Here is a 15736-nt window from a genome sequence, read left to right as displayed (position 1 = left end):
TCTCATTGTTTTAAAACCTTAGTAGAACTTTGTTTGCAGAGTGGTACCAGGCACGGAGTACTTCCTTGGAAGGAATTTTAAAGCAGCCTGGGTTGGCAAAGGGCATGCGAAGAACCAATCACGCTTGAATGTGTGTGCACAGTGGGGTAAGTGCCTCGCCAACTGTGACTTTTCCGTGTGTCTTCAACAGTCTCTGCTAACCTTTGCAATTTAATTCCCCACAGGAAGAAAACAATACCACTTAAAGTGTTCTTTCGATGTTCAACCCAACTTTCCCTTCGGATTCTTGAGCCTGGATACCCTTTAGAAGCACATACAAAGCAAACTCCAGTCTTTGAGAGCATCAAGACTCGGCTCTTTCAGCCCGGATATGACTGATGCAGCTTGACAGGCTCCTCCACCTAGAGCAGCTGCGAAGTCCCAGGGACTGAGTAATGTGATTTGGGGCAGGTTTTTCTTCGGTGCCTTGCGATGAGGAACCAGCTTAACAAGCAGTCATGTCTGAGTTCTCACTTCACCGCAAACCTTGCTTGAGGACTTCAGAGCTTTAAAGGGCTCTGTTCCCAGAGGAGAAGCAGGAGAAGGCACCTAGAGCCCTGTTCTATCAGTAAGTGGAGAACAAAAGATGTACAAGAACAGGAAGGGAAAATAGTCCTCAGAATGATCAAAGTGAGGTTGAGAGGGACAAGCGCCCGATTTTGAAGACAGGAGACTTATTTTTCTTACTCAGCCCCTAATTATCCATGTGGACTTGACGATCTATTTACTTCTCCTGGCTTAAGTTTTCTCATCTATAAAATGGGGGTGGTGCTACCATCTCACTGCGAATCTATCGTGTGTGTGTGGTGAGAACAAGCACACTAAGAATGTTAAAAGTAGTAGAAATGCATTTTGTAGTAGTGTGTGTGCTAAGTCGCTTCAGTCGTGTTGGACTCTTTGCAACCCCATAGGCTGTAGCCTGCCAGGTTCCTCTGTCCATGGGATTCTCTGAGCAAAAATACTGGAGGGAGTGTGTTGCCATGCCCTCCTCCAGGGGATCTTCACCCAGGAATCGAACCTATCTCTTATGTCTCCTGCACTGGTAGGCAGGTTCCTTACCACTAGAACCGCCAGTAAACTAGTATAAGTATTAGCAGCCAGGGACTTTCCTGATAGTCCAGTGGTTAAGACTCCACTTTCCCAACGCAGGGGGCCTGAGTTTGATCCCTGGTCAGGCAACTAAATCCTGCATCCCATAACTATCACCCATCATAGTCAAATATATATAAATAAATAAAATTTTAAATTAACAGATTATCTGAACACTGGGAAAAATACTGATAGTATTTGACAGGTATACTGGAATTTATGTAAAAAAGAAAATAAACTCATAAGTTCACAGAAAATTAAAAACATTAGATCTTAGCAGCCATATGTGTATCTTGCATATGCTGAGGCTTATTTGTTTATTATTTAAATGAATATTTAGGTCCTGCCATTGCAGTGGGTTTCATGGAACAACATCCACTGATAAATAAAGAAATACAAGTACTTTTTCAGGTACAAAAACCTCTTTCAATTAAAAAGATATATGGGGTCTGTAACTTTTTGCCCATCCGATGGAGTTTCATTTGACCACATAAAGAGAAGCAGTCTCTCAGGCCCCTTCGAGCATCTCCTGGTACTTTACAAAGATGTTCCTGACACTCTGAGAGCCAGGTATCATGTGTCACTCTTTCCACCAACAGATGGAGAAACTGAAGCATGAAGAGGTAAAGCGAGGTCACCAAGGGAGCAGGTGATAGACTGGCTTCTGGTCTCTTTCTCTAAGCCCTGCTCCACTTTGTCTCTCTCATGAACAGCTATTGATAATTTCATCTCCAGGCCAAACACTGCCAACCAGGACCCACAGTGTGCAAACGGGATCTCCAGCGTCCTGAGCAAAGCCAAGATCTGAGCAGAAAGGGAAGAGAGACAAGGGTTACCACTGGAGGCAGATAGACCGACCACTCACAGCGATGCCCCTGGAACAGGGAAGTGATGGGTGGAAAGCTGCACGTGATCGGCCCATTTGTACTAACAAAGATCATATAAACCTAATGGCAAGACTTCCTAAACATTTATTTAACCACCTATTTTTGACACTAAGAGATTTTTCTTCCTTGGTATCAGAACTGTGCAGAGAAATAGACTAATGACAAAATAATTGAAATTTCATGTGAATGTTCATATGTTGTGATAATGCATGTCATTACATATAAGTCAACCAAATGTTTGACTGAATATTTCTACTTAAGCTTTAAGTTTGTGACCCATTTTCCATTTACATACTGTGTACTCAAATACATACCATATCTCTTTAGGTTTTCTGCCTGGCTCCACCACTCATAAGCTTTGTGACCTTAGGCAAAAGCTCTGAGCCTCAAATTTCTCCTCTGTAAATGGGTAATCAGGCCTATCTCTGATTTTATTTTTTTGCTAATACTAATTGATTTCAGGTTAGTAAAGGTATTGAACACAAGCCCTGGTACAGAAAGAGTGCTTAGTAAATGATATTTCCTTCCTCCCTGTCTTCTGATCTCTTCCTTAAGGTGCTTTAATTGTTGGAAGTACTTTCATGTTTATTCCATACATACAATTCAGTAAGGCAGCTCTGCTGCTGCTGCTAAGTCGCTTCAGTCGTGTCTGACTCTGTGCAACCCCATAGATGGCAGCCCACCAGGCTCCCGCGTCCCTGGGATTCTCCAGGCAAGAACACTGGAGTGGGTTGCCATTTCCTTCTCCAATGCATGAAAGTGAAAAGTGAAAGTGAAGTCACTCAGTCGTGTCCGACTCTAGCGACCCCACGGACTGTAGCCTACCAGGCTCCTCCGTCCATGGGATTTTCCAGGCAAGAGTACTGGAGTGGGGTGCCATTGCCTTCTCAGAAGGCAGCTCAGAGGTATATAATTATCCTTGCCAAATATATGAGAAAACTCTGTCTCAGAGAAGTTAAGTAATGTGCTCAGAGCCACACAGCAAATTGGCACAAAACTGGAAGCCTGCCACTAGTCCTGTGATTCCTCAGACCTGAGATCTTTCCAGAAGCTTCCATCCATGGCGACCATTGCCTCTACCCAACAGAAGCCCCTCATCTGTCATCTACCCCAAACCAATTTCTATTCTCACGGGGTAACTCCTTGGCACCCCTTCCCGGGTCTCCCCTGCACTGTTGGCCCCAGCTTCAATCCCATCCTGTCCCTCAGGAATTTCCCTCAGCCTCCACCTGGGGTTGGATATTTAGGGACTCACCCATGCGGCATATAAGTCAGAACGAGTTGGGAGGGAATGTTCTTTTAAATGAAAGAAGTTGCATTTGATACTACCACACACATTATGTTGTTAAATATCTACAGCATGATAAAATCATTCCAAATGTCACCAATCCCTGGGGGACTTATTAATAATTAAGCATTTTTAGTTCACTTAGGAATGCAGATTCCATTTAACAGGAAAATACACACTAAATCTGTCCATTATACTGCAGCTTTCAACAGAATGTGTTCGAGATCTCAGCTGGGTTTCCCCAGGACAGATGACAAAGTTAATGCAGGTCTTTCCTAAAGCAGCACCCTGAATTTGTGTTTATTAGGAGTGTTTATTAGAGTGACTAATAATGGAAGGAAGACGACTTGACAAGTGTTGGGGAGAGCTGAGAGGAGCCTAGAGGAGACTGGATGATCCTGAAGAATGTAGGGCGGAACAGAGACTCAGGGTGTGAGGTAGAGTAAATTATTTGTCCCTGCAGTGATTTTTAAGGTGTTTAAAGGCTGAAATAGGGAAAGAAGGCCTTGTTCTATATGTTTCACTTAATGAGAAGGCCGCTTACATTTTTATTTAGCTAACTCCAAAAAGATATATGGCCCTGGACACACACACACACACACACACACACTTTTCTTTTAAAAGCAGTTTTCTTTATTTGCTTTGTTTTGTTCAAAATGATATCTGATGCTCTTTTCTTCATCTCTGTTTCCTGGGCAAAGTCAGAATACTGAATATTTTGAAAGAAAGAAAGGGATGCCAGCAGACAGATTGCCAATCTCCTCCATGTCTTTCAGACATGTACTGTTTTCTTCTAGGCCCACCGAAGAAGATTCCTTTTGAAGATGATCAAGGAGACAAAGGGAGAGAGAGGTGAGCCCTGGGGAAATCCATGATCTTTGGGTCCTGTTATTTAACCTCTCTCTCTGTAGGCCCCCTCTCCTACCAATAGAAGTTTTCATGATCTCAAAATCCCTTCTAGCCATGAGGTACCAGAAATCTAGGCTTGAAGCAGGGAGAAGGTTTCTTCTCAATGGTGGCTGAAGAATTTTGCAAGCTTTTAGCAGAAAATGACCGTGGATAAATTCTTCCACTTCCCTGTTTCCTGAACTGAAACTCTATGCAAATCAGGCCACTTCTTCCCTCCCTCACTTAAAGCACCTGCCAACCTCATAAAAGAGCCATAAATTTGGTCACAAGGGTCCCAACAAAGGCCAAGGATCCTCTCCTAACAAGGGAGGTCAGTGGGACAGGCTATCGCCAGGAAGCAGAAACTGCAGGGAAGACTGTTCTGGTGTCCTGCAATCAGCCTGGATGCAGAGGAGTCTGCAAAGCTGCCAAGCAGCAGGACTTAACGTGGAAAGCGGACTTGGTTGGCTTTATAGTCTCTTCACTTTCATCCTGATATTATTAGAGGTCAAGGTCCAGCTAGTACGGCCTCCAGGGGACTTCTGGTCTGAGAAAGTTGTTTGTGTGTGTGTAAGAATCGCTCTGAGTGGCTCTAAAACCAGTACTTCCTGTTGTTAGACACAGGTTCCAGGCAAGTGGACCGGTGGGGCAGAGATTCCCACCCTCCTCTCAGGAAAGAATCGACGTGGCTAGAGAGGAATGTGAGAAGAAATGGGGGGAGGGGAGAGCAACGAAAGCTATTTATCTCGCAGCAGCCTTGGGAGAGGAGTAAAGGAGGAGGGGCCGAGTTTCAAAACAACTTGCGGACTTAAGAGACTATAACAATGGCGGAGGCAAGATGATTTAAAGTCAGATAGATTAATAATAAACTTGATTATCCTGAATGGTTTTCTTTAGCCGCTGGTTTTCCTATTCTGAACTTCAGTGTTTTTTCTTGCTAATAACTAGCTGGTTCCAGCTGACCACTGTGTGTATTCTATATTTCGCCATTTTTAGAAGCAGGAGGTGAGGTTTCTCACTTTCCTTCACACACAGACACACACACACACACACCATCATCCTGCTCTGAAATGAGTTCTCTCTCTTTTGGCCACATTGTTTTGGTCACACCTCGAGGCATGTTGAACTTCCCCAACCAGGGATGGAACCCATGCCCCGCTGTATTGGAAGTACATAATCTTAACCACTGGATGACCAGAGAAGTCCAACCACCATGAGCCCGATACTCTGAGGAATTACTGTGCTCTGTCTCTTTAAAAAAAAAAATCTAGAAAATTCTTTGGGAACTGTCAAGGCTCATCAGTCAGAATTATGCTTATAACCAAGTGGGATCCTATCACCTATGGTTCACAAGTAATTGCTTCAGATAGACACTGAGAAATCATATCCAATAAGGCATGGCCTTGATCTTTAGCAGATTAAAAATTATGTTTCTGTGTGTGTGTGTGTGTGTGTGTGTGTGTGTGTGTGTGTGTTGGGGGAAGGGGTTGTTTTCTTCTTTAGCTGCTGTTATTTCTTATACTTTGGGCTCCTGGTAAAGAAAAGCATCTTGGAGATTTCTAGGGTTCTAACTGTGATCATAGATTTTCCAACCTTGTAGGAGTAGAGTCCAACCAATTCACTGCACAGATGATTAAACTGTGGACCAGAGAAGTAAACCAGAATAAGTGTGGTCACCCAGCTGGTTAACCACAGAGCCAGAGAAGGAACTTGGGCTTCTAGGCTCCTTGTTCCGTGCTCTTTCTACTCAGGTGGATTCTAGGAGATCTGTTTTGCAGAACTTCCTTTCCACTTTGTACTCAGCCGGAGACAAGAAATCATATTATGGGTGTATGTACCCAAAGTCCTTATCAGTCAAACATTCCCCAGCACTTCACTTTCACCCCCACTGTTGGAAGGCATATATCTGCATAAGGATATAGCAGGAACACATACAGGCACACAACAACTGTTCTTTTTCACAACCTTTTTCTTTGCTCCAAGGTTAATTTCTCTTTGTCCTCAATTTCCTTTTTACCCCTGTCTATTCACTTATATTAGTTCGTATGCTAACACTTAAATACACCACCTTTAAATCTGGGAGACACTAAACACAGCTAACTACAATCCGTAGCCCCAAGAAAGTAATCTAAGTTTGTGTGCTATTTCTTACTTTTGCCCCGTGGTGATCATGTGATGGGTGGGAGCTTTAAAGTCATGCCAGTATCAACTCTCCTTCTGAATATGAGCTTAAGTGACTTCCCAAGAATAGCAGGCAGAGTTGGAAGGGGACTGTCCCCGAAGACCCACTGACTGTTCTTTTTTCTATGATGCCACACCACCAACCTGCCGACATGAGGTTTTATATCCTTGTCCAAGCCTGGGAGAGATAGATACTAATGGAAACAAGATGGACATGACATGAGCCCAGACAGGGTATGGAAGGACATGATGAGGACTGAAGAACCCAGCCTGTGCTGCTCAATACACTAGTCACCAGCCTTGTGTGGAATGTTAATGCAAATTAATTACAAGTAAATAGAATTAGAAGTTTAGTTCTTTACGTCTTCACCTTTCAAACAATAGCCACAAGTGGCTTGTGGCTATGACATTGGGCATACTGGGATATGGAGCATTGCTCTCATCATGGAAACCTCTATGGCACAGCTCTGCTCGGCCAGACGCTAGGCATCAGGGTTTAATAGGAGTAACTATCATTTGCTGAGCCCCAGCAGCATACAGGGGCTTCCCTGGTGGCTCAGATGGTAAAGAATCCACCTGCAATGCAGGAGACCTGGGCTCGATCCCTGGGTCGGGAAGATCCCTTGGAGAAGGGAATGGCAAACAACTCCGGTATTCTTGCCTGGAGAATCCCTTGGACAGAGGAGCCTGGGGGGCTATAGCCCAGAGGATTGCAGAGAGTCGGACATGACTGAGCGACTAAGCACACACGCAGCACACCCAGCAGCATACAGACCTTATTGTTGGTGTTTTATGACTATTCTCATTCATCTTCATATAACCTAATGAATTAGTATTATTTGCATTTGACAGAGGAAGGAACTGATACTAAAATTTTTAATAATTTGACCTTTAGGTTTACTCATAAATGGCAGAAACATGAACACAGACTTGTTAATAACAGACTATACTGTGAGCTCTAGTTTCCTGGGAGGAGCCATAAAGACTGATAATAAAACTAACATTTACTAAGCACAGACTATATGCCAGGCACTGTTCTAACAGTTAACACATACAATTTCATTGAATCCTCTATAAGGTAGGCATGCTCATTATTCCCATAAAGAAATGAATTTAGAGAGGTTAAGAAACTGTCCTAATGGCAAGCAGCTAGTAAATGATGAACAGGGAATTTAAACTCAAGAAGTCTGAGTCGAGAAGCTGGGTGCCAAATCACCACACCATACTGATAAGCAAGTGGCTGCTGCTTCTGTGTCATATAGAAGGCAAGGACCAAGCTGCAGCTTACAAGTCCAGTCCTGGTTCACAGGGCTGGTGGCTCTTTCCAGATGGGCTATGATGAAGCCAGCTGTCATCTGCCTCTGCTCAGAAGGCTTGGCTCCCCTTCTTACTTCTGGCCCGCAAGCTTCTATGCCAAGCTGCCACGGCTAGAAGTCATCACGAAAGTCATGCTCAAGCAAGTCTTGAAAACAGGCCTTTGTCCTCCTCCTTGGAGGTGTCCCACCTCAGCTCAATATGGGGCAATTTCAAAAACATCCTGTTGACATTCCTGTTTGACATTTGGTTGGCCCAACTGACATCCTTTCAGTCCTGGCATACTGGCTGAACTTCAGACATGGTGGTGAATCTGTCTTACCCTTTAAATTAAAGTTCTACCAGATGATCTCAATGATCCTCAGGGTTCAGGACATCAACCCTGAATACTCACTGGAAGGACTAATGCTGAAGCTGAAGCTCCAATACTTTGACCACCTGATGTGAAGAGCCAACTCACTGGAAAAGACCCTGATGCTGGGAAAGATTGAAGGCAAGAAGAGAAGGGGACGACAGAGAATGTGATGCTTGGTTACATCATTGACTCCATGGACATGAGTTTGACCGAACTCTGGGAGATGGCGGAGGACAGGGAAGCCTGGCATTCTGTGGTCCATGGGGTCGCAAAGAGTCAGACACGACTTAGCAGCTGGACAAGAGACGATCCTCATGAGCTGACTCAAGAAGTTGGCTGTGATATTTATGGTACTCGTCTGTAGATTTTTATTTACTCTGGTCTAAAACCAGGAGTATGTACTTGTACATATGAGTACTAGTACAAACTCCATCTACCAGCCTCATCAAGATATCCTAATTGATTTTTGCTTAATTTTCCTATTGCCTTGATACTTTCAGAGCATTACCACTGAGAAGAAAAATTCAATGGAGGGTGTTTCTTTTGTATTTCAGAGGTGAACTTCCTTTGACTACTAACAGGATTCTCATTGCATGGGTTAGCATTCAATCGTGGTCAACTTTTTGACTTCTCACACCCTTAACAGTGTTATAACTTGCAAGATGGTCCAAAATCTTTTGGAGGCTGTTTCAAGTAGCGTGGCTTCAGTCACTCAGTTGCTCAGCTGCATCCAACTCTTTGAGACCCCATGCATTGTAGCCCGCCAGGCTCCTCTGTCCATGGAATTTCCCAGGCAAGAATATTGGAGTGGGTTGCTATTTCCTACTCCAGTGGCTCTTCCCTACCCAGGGATGGAATCCGTATCTCTTGTGTCTCCTGCATTGGCAGGCAGGTTCTTTATCAGTAGAGCCACCAGGGAAGCCCCAGTGTGGCTTAGCAGTCACCAGATGCTGTGCTATGCTTAGTTGCTCAGCCGTATCTGACTCTTTGCAACCCCATGGACTGTAGCCTGCCAGGCTGCTCTGTCCATGGGACTCTCCAGGCAAAAATACTGGAGTGGGTTGCCATGCCCTCCTCCAGGGGATCTTCCCAACCCAGGGATCAAACCCAGGTCTCCCACATTTCGGGTGGATTCTTTACCATCTGTGCCACCAGGGAAACCCAAGAACACTGGGGTGGGTAGCTGATCCCTTCTCCAGGGGAACTTCCTGACCCAGAAATAGAACCAAGGTCTCTTGCATTGCAGGCAGATTCTTTACCAACTGAGCTACCAGGGAAGCCCAGTTACCATATAACAGCTCATAAATGGCTTTAACAGAGAATGGCCTGTGGGTTGTGAAGTTGGAAGTGCCTCCCTGAGACTTTGAAACGTAGGTTTCTTAATGTACTTTGGAACAAATAAATTCTCAAGCCAGTCTCACACTGTCAGTGGTGTGAAGTGGCTGTGGGGAATACCAGTATATAAATGGTGGAATCTTCAGGGAATCCCACTGAGATTTTTTAGTCAAGTCAATAACAGATCTTGTGTACGTCAACTCCTATTATCAAAGACTTTTGTAAAACTGGTGGATACACTGCACTTCCTCTACGTGATATGCCACAAATACCACAGGAAAGTCACTCCCACCTCACGCTGAAGCCCAAACTCATGGTTGTCTTTCAAGAGTACAGCTGACCTTATTGTGCAACCACTGGTTTGCAAGGATATTGACATGAATTGTGCTGCAATAGAAAACTGTTGGAAGTTTGTGACAGCTGTCTTAACATTCTCATAGATTTTTCTTCTCAAAAAGGGTAATGAACCTAGAGTCCTGCTGTGTGTTCTCGGCACTCTACATAACAAAGATAAGTAAATACAGCTATCTAAGTAACTTCTTCTATTTCTCTTCCCCCACCCCCCCCCGCTAAGATTAGCCCCCAACACAATACCCTTTGTGCTCTCAGGGTCCTGAGCTATCTCTCTGGCTGCACTGGTCTTTAATTTACTGCATGCAGGATCTAGTTCCCTGACTAGGGATCGAACCCTGGTCCCCCGACACTGGAAACACGGAGTCAACCCTTGGACCACCAGGGAAGTCCCACGTCTTCTGTTTCAACCCAAAATTTTCTTCAGGTGCAGACCCATGATCATAATTCATGACTCCAGCTTCCTGGAGCTGGAATCCAGGGAACAAATTCATATTTTTAACCTAATCTGGCATGGATGCTTCAAGAGGTAGAACATTCCTTCTCGTGGGGACACTCAAGCACAGGACGACTGGCTATTGAGACTATTGTGAAGGGGGTTTAAGAACTGGCCCAGTGGCCACACTAAATTATCCAGTCAAACCCAGACAAGTTAGGCTTTAGCATGTTCTCTAATCTACAAAGGCTTTAGCATGTTCTCTAATCTACAAAGTTCTGTATTCACAATGTTCCTCTCTTTGAACACATCACACTTTCTTCTTCTTAGGGTCATTGCCCACCTGGTATTTTTTCCCTGGAATGTCAACACATGGCTGTTGACACAAAGTTGACCATTTTCTTTTTTTTATTGTTAACATGTTGATATAAATACTTTCTTCTTAGGCCATTTCTAATACCTCTATCTATGGAGGTAAACTATGTTATTCTTATTTCTGAATCCATTTAATTTTCTACCCAAATGTATGCAGCATGTGGGCCTATCTACAGTTGTTTGTGGGTTGGTTGTCTGTAGACTGTAAGAGGAAATACACTTCTGGTTTAGTCATTAATGTTACAACTGTACACAGCACATAACAGGCATTTATATAACTGTCGAATGAATGAATGAATAGTAAAAGCAGATTAAAGTCATTTACAGAATCTAAGCTGCAGAACTGTTGAGCTGGAAGACATGTTCAGAGACTATCTATGCCATTGTTTACCACTAAAGTATAAATAGCCTCAATTTCTTGTTTTCTGCAAGGTTGATGCTATGAAAATGCCCAAGCACTCTATAGTTATCTTTGATTGGGTTGCACACTGGAACTTGTGTCCTGTACCATCAGAAATCCAGCAAAAGAAAAGACAAAGTTTTCTGTTTTGCTTGTTTGTTAAGCAATACCCTGGGCTTGCATACATCTGGATAGTCTATTGGTTTCTTTAAAGATGGTTTGGAATCGCCTGATCCTCCTTCACCGTCTTTCTTGTCTCCAGCTAGTCTGAATGCAGAGGGTGTATCCTTGAGGTCTTTCTCTGGCTCCGTGGGTGGACAGTGACCCAGCTGCTCTGATTCGTGGCGTCCATGGCAAACTCTCCAGGTGGGGGCTGGTCACACTAAGTTTCATAGGACCAAGGCACCAATGACCAGATGCATTAGGAACAGAGAGGCAGGGAAGCAGGGTCCTGAAAATAGAAATCACGTCAAAAAACAGATGACGAGTTGATAATGCCTTGAGGCCTTTGTTCAGGAACACTCTGGTACTATAAAGGGAAAGACGACAGTGCCATATTCTTCTGTGAAGTGCGCGTCGGTTTTTCTTCAAGAGTTTTTCCCAAAGAAGGCCTTGTGGGTTGTGGCTAACTCCATTTTCCCTTTTTATCTAGATTTGTGTTTCAACGCAAAATGTTATTCTTCTGCCAAGGATTGCTGTATCATCACATTAACAATAAGATAAACAAACGACAAAAATTCACTGAGAACAATAAGCGGTGGTAATTGCATATTCTTGTCCCAGGTATTTCCTTTTTGTTCTCAATTAAAAAGCATTCCCAGCAGTTGTGTATGCTGTATCATTTGTTCACCTTAAATAAATACTTTTGAATCTAAAAATATAAGCAGAAATAAAACTTTCTGAAAAAAATAAAAAAGCTGATACTCAGAATCACATCAAAAATGAGAAATGGATTTTTAGGGGATCAGGATGATTTTCAAGCCGCTGAGGTTTCCTGACAAGCCAGCTCTGTTTACAGTTCTAGATCCATGAAGATCTCAGCCCTAGACATATAGCTGAATGGTGCAGACGCCCAGGAGAATATTTGAGATCTGCTTAGACTTCACAGAACTATGGGTTGACTACACTCATTGGCAGATATTTTAGGAAAGAACAGGATTTGAATTAGCATTCGGTCAGCTCACAACTCTGGTATACTAGTGCATTTTAATTCACCCTGCTTGAATTTAACACATGATTCTCAACTGTGACTAGCAGTGCACACATCTGAGACCCCTACTAGAGGTGGTGCACACGTGTGAATTCGCCATGTTTAGGGGCATGGGCTCAGCCACATACTTCTCTCTCTCTCTCTCTACCAATGGAAATGACCAGGGAAACTTCAGGAAGAGGCAAAGTGGCTGACCACTTTAGCTTCCACACCTGATCCATGCAGCAGCTGGGCTCTGAGCCCTTCAGGACAGGGTAACCTGTCTCCTCCCACCTGACCTATGGGCTTTTAAGCAGCCGGCTCTAGCAAGGAGAGAGAAAGCTCTCACACGGCCTCCTTTGCTGTGCTCACACTTCCCACACGACATGCTGAAACCAGCGTGTCAGGACAGACACACTCATAATAAGACCAGAAAGCAGTGACAGTGCCGGCAATTTTATACCTGGGCCAAGTGCCAGAACTGGCTCTGGGGCGGAGGTGGGTGGACGGCAGGAATGCCCTGCTCGCAACCCTTTGCAAAAACAAAGGTTAGGGCTACTATTAACTTAGTGCTGCTGGCAGACTCTGGCTTAAGGTGTTTTTTTTCCCCCAGTACCTTTGGAGATGGGGCCTCAACTAAGATCAACAAGGGGGCTTTTAGACCCCAGACATGTATACGGACCCAGCACACCCAGCCAGGTGAAGGGGCAGGACCTCATTCCCAGCCCCGCTTTGGCCCATGGAAGCCCCGTCTTTTCAGTGTTGCTAAATTAGTCATCTATGCAGCCTCTGGACACTTAAAACCATCTGAGTTTTTAAAAAATCTGACAGCATTTCTGTGTCTACAGTTCATGGGGTTACAAAGAGTCAGGCAAGACTGAAAAGACAGCACGCACGCATTTCTGAGTCAGGAATTTGCGGATGGCTTAAGGGTGTGTTTTGGGTTCAGGGTCTCTCATGAGGTTAAGACATCAGCCTGGGCTGCAGTCACCTAAAGTTCTGACTGGGGTAAGAGGACCCATTTCATCCAAGATGCTCACTCACATCACTTTCCCTGGGAAGTCAGTGCTGGCTGACAGTAGAAGGCCTCAGTTCCTTGACATGTGGACCATGTCCACTCACATCGTCGCTTGAGTGTTCTCACGACACTGGTGGCCAGCTTTCCCCATGGTGAGTGATACAGGGGACAGCAAAGTGGAAGTCACAATGTCTCTTATGTACTGGCCTTGGAAGTCACACACACGGTTACACAAGTCACCCTGCTTAACAGGGAGGGGACTACACCAGGACATGAGTACTGGGAGGCAGGGGTCCTTGGGGGCCATCTTGGAGGCTGGCTACCTTGGCTGCCTCGTGGCTCTACTGCTGCCCACGGGAAATGATCTTCTCTCAAGAGCTGTACAAATACCAGGGCTGGGACTTCCCTCACAGTCCAGTGGCTAAGATTCTGTGCTCCCAATTCAGGGGTCCAGGTTCAGTTCCCGGTCAGGGGACTAGATCCATCATGCTGCAACTAAGACTTGGTACAGCCAAAAACAAACAAACAAACAAACCCCCAAACAAAACAAATACCTGAGCTCTTCCCAAGAGCCATACAAATCTGATGCTGATGGAAATGTCCAAATGTCTTTCTAGAAAACAGTCAACAGTTCCTGACTTCCTGTCTGCCTCAAGTAGGGGGTGGTTCAGTGTCCCACCCTAGCCACCACATCTCTGCTGTGTAGCAGCAAGTACATTTGTGACAAATGCTGACAGTAACCCAGTCGCTGACTATCCAGCCACACACCATGGCTTAGATGCAGCTTGAAAGCAAGGCCCACCCCCAGAGAAACTTCTAGATGGAGTATTGCTCTAAAATGCGCCTTTGGTGACCCCAAAGACTGAGTAAGCCTATCTAAGTGTCTGAGTTATGCTTGTGAGGCTCTGGGGAGAAGAGAATGTGGCCTCACTGGATTTCTGCTCTCTTCCTGGAGGGCAAATAAAGCTTGCTGACTCAGAAGGGAGACGAGACGCTCAACGGTAGTAGTTCTGGGGTTCAACTTTGGTGGCTGTCTGCAGAAACTCCAGTGATCTGCAAGATAATCTGACCTAATTTCAACTGTAAACTTAAAAATCGACTGAACAGATAGTATATACCTGGCTGTTTAGAAACTTTATCTCCTTTAATCTTCAGAGGAACCCTTAGGTACGAATCATGACCACCATTTCATAAAGCTGCAAACTGAAGCTCAGGGAGGTTAAATGACATACCCAATGTCCCAGCTAGGAGACGTGGGCTCAGAATTTTCCAATCTGAGTGTGTCTGACCCCAGAGCCCTATACACTCTCTGAGACCTTTCCAACTGAGAAGAGAAACATATACCCAGGAAAGAGGAAGGAGAGGACAGGGGCCCCACACTGCCGCAGCCCAGCATCAGGGGCAGGAAGACGGATGGAGGCAGAGGGCTGAAGAGGGACAAACTGATGGCATCTGCTGTTAGGAGTGCCCAGTCTAAGGATGTTCTTCGGCTCATCTCTTGGCCCCCTGCTCCTCAGTCTAGGAGACAAAGATGCCAGATGGGTCTCAGGGGGCAACAAATTGTGCATCATCGTCCAGCTCCAAGGAGAGTCGGGTTGTTAATAAATTACTCTAGGCTGGCCTCCTGCTAAGTTAAGCATCACTTTTTAAAAATCCTCACATCGTTATTGTAAGGTAAGTATTACTGCCACTTTTATTTTATTTTTTACTGCCACTTTTAATAGTTGGGGAGAAGGAGGATTGGGGGGTTTAGGGACATCCCCAAGATCAAAAGACCCCAGGTGTCAAGGCTCACATTTCAACCCAGGCGTCTGACTTTAGGGCCATCAAGCATGTAACACCATGTTCTACTAGACAGAGGTTGGGGGTCGTGGACGACCGCGTGGCCCTTTCAGCGCGGGCTGACCCGGGAGGGGCAGGGTCGCCAGTCCTCCTGAGGGATGCATGCGGATGGCGCCAGCCGGGCTCAGGCAGCCACATGGGAGCCTGCTACTCCGGGGCCCACCGGACCCTGTTGCTTGGGGGCCGTGCCCGCAGCGGGTCCTGGCCTTGGCCTTGCCCGAGTCGGAAGGCAGCCCCATGCTCGGCTGAACAGCAACTGGGGTGCTCTGGATAGGTGAGCTAGAGAGGGAGGTATCCAGGCTTAGGCGTGAGCCAAGGACCCGGGCGTGGGGCTCTAAACCCAGATCACACCCCCCGACCCCTCTCCCCGGCGATCCCCACCCCGCACCACCCGCCTCCCACCACCAGTGGTCTGTCTGCCCGTCTGGCCGGAGCCCCGGCCGGGTGCGGCCGGGCGGTGCTGGGTGATGGGGGGAAGGGAGGGGACGCCCTGCTCCTCGGCCGCCGACCCCGGAGGCTTTGTGTATTCGGAACCGGATTCCCCACCTCCCTCCCCCACCTCCCATTCCCGCTTTCTTTCCCCTTAACCCAAGTCCCAGTAGAGTATTCAGCAATTAGCACGTGAGGAGGGGGTGGAAGGCGGCGGCGGGCGGGCGTGGGGTGGTGAGATTCCCCCGCACCCCACCGCCCCCGCCGGGATGGGTCCCGAGCTCCCGCCTGCGCTGCCTTCGTGCGCCACCTACCGGCTG

General features: G+C 45.9%; 1 long non-coding RNA gene across 2 annotated transcripts in view; it reads right to left on the bottom strand.

Annotated features, from left to right (window-relative positions):
- Window positions 1-1393: 1393 nt before the first annotated feature.
- The window catches only part of LOC107133280 (uncharacterized), a 136560-nt gene continuing 122217 nt past the window's right edge, over window positions 1394-15736 (bottom strand). For both annotated transcript variants that reach the window (XR_003029988.2, XR_009491006.1), the window contains exon 6: window positions 1394-1932. This is a non-coding gene — a long non-coding RNA (uncharacterized lncRNA). The remainder of the gene's footprint in view (window positions 1933-15736) is intronic.

This window comes from Bos taurus, chromosome 17 (genome assembly GCF_002263795.3).
Source record: "Bos taurus isolate L1 Dominette 01449 registration number 42190680 breed Hereford chromosome 17, ARS-UCD2.0, whole genome shotgun sequence".
NCBI classification, from domain to species: domain Eukaryota; kingdom Metazoa; phylum Chordata; class Mammalia; order Artiodactyla; family Bovidae; genus Bos; species Bos taurus.
Note: the sequence above shows the minus strand (reverse complement) of the source record. Positions and strands in the feature narration are given on the sequence as shown.